The sequence below is a fragment of the Vigna angularis genome, chromosome 2, assembly GCF_016808095.1.
Source record: "Vigna angularis cultivar LongXiaoDou No.4 chromosome 2, ASM1680809v1, whole genome shotgun sequence".
NCBI lineage: Eukaryota > Viridiplantae > Streptophyta > Magnoliopsida > Fabales > Fabaceae > Vigna > Vigna angularis.
In genome coordinates, this window is record NC_068971.1 from 19,697,391 (window position 1) to 19,704,439 (window position 7,049).

The 7,049-nt window shown below is 29.2% G+C and overlaps 1 non-coding gene across 1 annotated transcript; it reads right to left on the reverse strand.

The window, feature by feature from the left end:
• LOC128195704 (small nucleolar RNA U30) lies at positions 1-93 on the reverse strand. Its single transcript, XR_008247500.1, has one exon. It is a non-coding gene; the product is annotated as a small nucleolar RNA U30 (small nucleolar RNA).
• Between the last annotated feature and the right edge of the window lie 6,956 nt (positions 94-7,049).

Here is a 7,049-nt window from a genome sequence, read left to right on the forward strand (position 1 = left end):
GCTCAGAAGGAATATTGAATGGATGAGAAAAGCTATCCTCATGAATGATTTATTCATCAGATTAACGAGATTATCGATCTCATCATCATAGCACCTTCTCCCCCTCACAGTTTCAATTCAACAAACAAAACGCACAAATAATTAGGTTTATAATAAGAAACGAAGAGATAAAAAAAACGTACAAATTGCTCTCTAGCGATTCATCTCTGAGAGGCGTAACCATTGCTAGGGTTTTGAGATTCTAACTTCTTGTTCTCAGAAGCCGTATTTATAGCAACACCCATCTCTTAAACGCTCCACCGTTTCAGCTTTTTCGGTATTTGAGAACTCACTCACGACGTCGTTTAGGTTATTGGCCCTGAAACAACACGTCGTTTAGCTAGGCATTTAATAAACTGCGTATTTTTGTTTGGAGGCCCTTCGCATAGAATAGAAAATGGGCCGGCCCAATTCATTCGCTAGCCATGAGTTCAGTGTAGTACTTCTTCCCAGAAGGGAATCATATATATATATATATATATATACTAAAATGTAAATATTTTTAATTTAAAAATAATAAAATATAATATGTATGCATACAAAAAAATGTATTATAATTCTTAAAAGTATGCTAAATATATAATTATTTTGTGTTAATTCAAATTAAAATTATATGTATATTAAAGTTGTTAGCATAAATTATAAATCATTATCATATAACAGTACTATTTATTTATTCATTAGATATTTTATTAATATTTTGTTGATAAGTATGAATAAATTATCTTAAAGTATTGATATATGATTAAATTAAAGTATTGGAACATAATTGGTCATATTGAGATTTGCTTCTCCTTGAAACAATTGGTACATATGGGGATGTTATTAATCTAGAACGTGCGGCGTTATGTTGTAATAGGGTTGCTTCCTCACTATGTTCTTAGATGCATAAAAAACAACCAACTCTATATCAAAAACTTGTTCTCCTCGATACTCTGTTATCCGGATATAGCCTTCTAAATTGTTTTTTCCCTTTAATTCTATAAACAGAACATGCATGTTGCCCAAATTATTAGTGATGGTAGGGGTTAAGATTTGAGAAAAATGTTTTATTATCAAACTTTCCATATGTGATTGGACTTATTTTACTAAAAAATTAAAGAATTAATTATAATTTTAGTTCTTGAATTTTAATAAAAGAATTTAGAATTTTTATTTAAAATTTTAATATATTTTAATGTTCAAATTTATAAAATAGACAAATAAATTTTTAACTCAATTATATTAATTTTTTTTACATATCAAAAGCATTTTCAATTAATATTAAATCACTAATATGTCAAACACAAATAACATAGAAAGTGTTAATCATTTAAACAAATTAATATAATTAGATTAAAAAGATTATAATTATTTGTTTTTAAATTTTTTTAAGTTTATAAATCAAAATATAAGTTTGAGACGAATTTTAAGATTAAAAATATATTTAATCTAAAATTCAATTTAACTTTTGTTCTTGGTGGTGGTGAACTAATCTATTTATCCTTTATTTCTACATTTCGTAACGTAGGTTAATACAATGGAAAATAATCTATTACCTTTATCTTCATCATTCTCTAAACTAGTTCCACAATTTTCCACACTTTTCATCCATATAAAAATAACTTTCAACTCTTTTTAATTTTCAAATCCGATAAATTCAATTGTTACAAATCTGACTCAAATAAACCATTAAAGGATAAGAATTGTATCAAAATTTTGAATTTAGACCATAAATGTGGCCATAAATATGCAATGATCAATTAGTCTTAACATTCTATTGTTTCTAGTATATAGTCATCAACTTTACATCCTCTAATCATTGGTAAGACTAGAGATTTTCACAGTGGATAATTGCCTCTGTCTAATTTGATGGAGATTGTAGAAGGTAGATCATTTTCTTATTAGTCGAAGATGACGTGATGATTATAATTATTTACTTGATAACTTGATACCAAGATAGAAAATGATATTAAATATAATAATTTGCATTGATAATGTATTGTTTAAATACAAGGAGTAATGCATAATTAAGATCCTATAATTATAGTAATACAAATAAATATTTTCTTAATAATACTTGCCAGAATCAAGAATAATAAATAATAAAATATTTAAAATATTTGATTCTATTTATTACGGAAACACTAAAGATCTCAAAAAGTATCGAGAAAGAAAGAGAAAATTGAGTGAACAAAAACTTCAACACATTCACCTGGAATAAAAGCCAAACAAAGAAGACGAAACATGAAACTAGAAGTGCGAAATGAATATGTAACATGGATATGAAAATAGAGACTAGAAGTGCGAAATGAATATGCAACATGAGTATGAAAATAGAGGATAATACATAGGTTCCTAGTTTCATGGAATATATGTTGTTTTTTCCTAAATCTTAAAAAGCATATTAGATGAGTTTCCTATACCAACCAATGTAGTATATGTAACTTTTTAAAAAAAAAATTATTTTATAAAAAAGGATTAACATCGGTTTGAGAAACAAACCAATGTAATATTCTTTTATTACATCAGTTTAAATATCAACCACACTTAAAGTTTCTTATAATTACAATCATACCATCTTATTTCTCTTTCACATCGATTTCGCCAAAACCAATATAAATTGTCATTGTGATTTCAATATTTTGCACTAGTGCTAAATACTGTGTCCTTTGAAATAGCAGCGTATCCATCCCATTATATTAAAAATTCTATTAGACACTGCAGAAATTGTTAAAAGGTGTAAAATATATGTCTAGTTTGAATTCAAGTTTCAAAAATTGACTTTGAATTCTTGTTTATTGCTGCGTTGTGGAAGGATCTAACAGTTTATATGAATTTAATTTAACAATTTGTGACCGTAAATACTGTTTGAGTGGTACTAAATATTATTTTGATATTTTGGAGAGTAATGAATTTTGTAAAGACCAAGTCTGCTTGGACATAAATTCCACATATAAGTCCAAAACAAAGAGTATCTTAGCATAACATAATTTAAAGCTGTCATTCTTCATCAACTTTTACCACCGATACCATTTTTATTTATTTTATTTATCTTTTAATTAAATGTGAGATCTTCATTCCCATAAAACAAAAATAGTATCAGATTTTTCTAAAAGTATTTATATATAGACAAATGTTTCAAAGCATGAGTAGATAAATTAATTAGACTCAAATTCACTCTTCTTGTTTTATTTTAATACAATTTCGTGAATGATACTTTTGGTTAATGTAAAACTTTAATACCAATTTTAACCTTTAATTTTAAGTTAAACAATTTGAGTCTAATATTCATATATGTTCTAATTATTGAAAAAAAATACTAATATTCTTTTAATTGTCAAGTTTTGTTATTACTATATACTTATGTGAATAATACACTAATAGTGTTATAAAATATTGATGATTAAATATATAATTAAATTTTAAAATTGCTCATTTTTTAAATTACGTGACTAAATATATAATTACATTTTTATAACGATTGAGGTCAGTAAAGAAGGAATTTAAGGCACGTAACTGAGACACAGTTAAATTCAATACAAATTGTTGTTCAGCTCATAATATGATTAAAAGTTATTAGACTTAAATTTGACATTTACAATTTGGCAAACGTCAAATACCTATATGGTGATATTCGGGAGCTCCAGATAATCAATATTGAACATCAAGGTACAACTTCCATCCCTTTCATGTTAAAATAATTTTATTAAAGTTATTTATTTTAAACTCAGCATAATAAATTAAAGATAAATCATTTGAATTTTTTTTTTAAATATATAGTTTACACTATTTTTATCTAAACATTTGAATGCTTGTGTTGAAAATAGAATATTTGGTTTATTTACTTGTTTTACTTGCTTTTGTTTCATTATAAAAAAATTAGGATTTTTATTAAAAACTATTAAGTCAGAAATTGTTTTCATTTTTTCTAATTAGAAACAAGATATGTGAGGGCGAATTGGAGAAAACTTTAGCTATGAAAAATTATATTTTCAAGTTTATCCATTATAACTCAGCTTCCTTTACTGGAAGTTTCAGTGAATTTTGGTATGTTTTATGTTTAATGAAAATGAGTTTTGAAAACATTATATTTTAATATGTTCAGGACTTTTAACACTTTGCGAGTCACATTTGTGTTTTTATTGTTGTTATGGTGATTGTGTATTTTTACATCGGAGCAAAACATAACTTAATTGGTAATGCATAATAGGATGAGATTTGGGGGCACAATAGAATAGGATAACATCTTGGAGGTGTTGAAAAAGTTTCAAGATATAAAGACATAAATTTCATTTTGTTTTCATGATATTATTTGCGTATAGTTAAAAAAAAATGAAGTGTTAGGCGACATGTAATATGACGTCACGGAGCTGAGAGGGATGGTGTAACCTTCGCACTCCCACATAAATAATACTACTTTGTTAAAACCATTTCATGTTATTAAAAGAGGATAAAACCAACTAATCACCTAACACACTTATCAAACCTATTTTCATAAAGGATAAAATTCCATACAAGTATTATATATAAAGATGACGACCCATACGAATAATGTTTATTCGCATTCCGATACGAGAAACAAAATCTACTCATCATCCGATTAGTTATCTATATATATATATATATATATATATATATATATATATATATATATATATATATATATATATATATATATATATATATATATATATATATATATATATATTCACTTAAAATATATCGGTGAATATTTTAAAACTCAAGAATTTTCGTAGATATTCGCAAATATTTAAAAAATATATTTTTATAAATTATTAAAATAAAATTTAAATAAAATTACAAAAAATATAATATAAATTGAATTAAATATAAATTAAAATTTAATTTTAATTAAACTTAATCTTATAAAATATAAATTAATGTTAATTTTAATTAAATTTAACTTAATAAAATATAAATTAAATTTTTATTTTTATTTTTTGTGGGTAGCGGATATCCGCAGGTATGAATAGTATAATACCCGTATCCGCCCGTTTATAAGCGGGTATTAAAATATTCACTATCCGCGGGTAATAAATATCCACGGATATTAATTATCCATCACGGACTTTATCCGCGAGCGCAAATTATTTTGTCATCCCTAATTATGTATATATATGAAATATGATATGTACAACATGACCATCCACTTAGCCAAGGACCAGACAATCAACCATCCAACAATGAAAAGAGTGATCGATCAGGAATAGTAATTAATTGATAATTAATATAAATAATTAATAAGAATAATAGTCATTAACTGGAAATTAATATAAATAATGGTAATTAATGAATCAGACTTAATTATAACTCATTATAAGATTTAGAAAGGGAAATCAGATAATTACTTTTGATGACTCATCTTTACCATATAATTATTGAGTAAAAACTGACTTGAACATCGGTATGTCTTTGACAGGTACCTACCTACACGGTTAGGACAAGGAGAGAGAGAGCAGACAACGTAACTCGAACGATGAGGATCATTAAGGAGCTCATCTGGTCTTCAAGACAACTTGAAGTGCTTTAAGTAAGAGACCTCAACCCCCTACCCGAAACATTTTGGCGCCCAGCGTGGGACCGAGCGACATCGTCCTATAACCACAAGGAACCAGACGAGCGATACAATGGAAAACAATCACCTAGTCGCTTGGCCTCAATTGTCATTGTGTGATGTGCTCAACCTTGGCTTAATGATCTTGCACAGCTTTGTATGTAACAACTTGTTGCATGACCAAACATTGTGTCTTTGTTAAGTAATTACAACCTTCTAGCATTTATAAGGCAAATTTTTGCCAATGGATGGGCTTAGTTTCTTCAAAAACTGGACGTTGTTCATTCAAACACATATACTTTCCTTGAAGAAATTGAACAGATCTTGGGCTTCAATAGATCCAATTTTAGGCTCAGCTATACAGGTTTTGCATACTCGTTAGCAAGAATTTTCATTTTGCGAAAAATTTAGCACTACAGTCCTTTCACCTCTTTGTAGAATAACATTATCACATTACAACTCCAAAAAATCCATTTCCTCACGAAGGTAAAGGGCCTTAGCAGTATCCCTGATAACGGTAATTCTTACCATTATTTGTGGTGCATTTTTTATATCAAATCAACTCTCTTATGCTTAAAATCTGCTTAATCTTCTCTTTTATCTAACTTTTGTGATTAAGTTTAGTTTAGGTTATACTTAGGGATTTTCATTACTAATTCCCCCATTTTTGTAGGAAAAAGGTGTACATTGGAAGAGCATTAACACCATCAAGGAGACTGGAACACAGGAAGAACAACAAAAGCACAAAACTAGAAGGCTAATGAAGGCTCGTAAGCATGCCTATGTGCCCTCTCTTGGGGCGCTGAGCGCCAGCTTCTCGCAGTCACGCCTAGGCGCCCTCTCTTGGGGCGCTAAGCGTCAGCTTCTCACAGTCTCGCCTAGGCACCCCCTCCTGGGGCGATGAGCGCCACAACCTCGCATTCTCGCCCGCGCGCCCCCTCTTGGGCGCTGAGCGCCATCTTGATTTGCTAAAGTCGCGCCAGGCGCCCTTCTGTCTAGGCGTTGAGCGTGGCACTTACTGATGTGGCACCCTAGACCTATTTACCATGCAACAAGGGTGCCAACTTCTTGGCGGTTGAAGCACGAAAACACCATTTTGGACCTCTTGGAGCATGTTTTGGGTAGTGGGAGCTCTCCATTCATCTTCCTTAGGTCTCCATCTCCTCATTTTCTTCCATTGTAAGCTCAAGCTCTCCATGACAATGGAGAGCTAAGTTCATTTTGTTGGGGAATGATGTAACTATGAAACTCTCTTGTAAATGCACTTGTTTTGAATGAATATAAGCTTCTTTCATTGATTGTTAGTGTTTATTTCCTTCTCTTAAAGCTTGTTGTGACTTGATCAACCATAGCATGATCTTTTGGTTTGCTTAATGTTGGGAGATATTGTGTGAATCTTGAACTGAACTTAACACCTAAAGGGAATTGTATCTAGGGATAGATCTTGGACCTT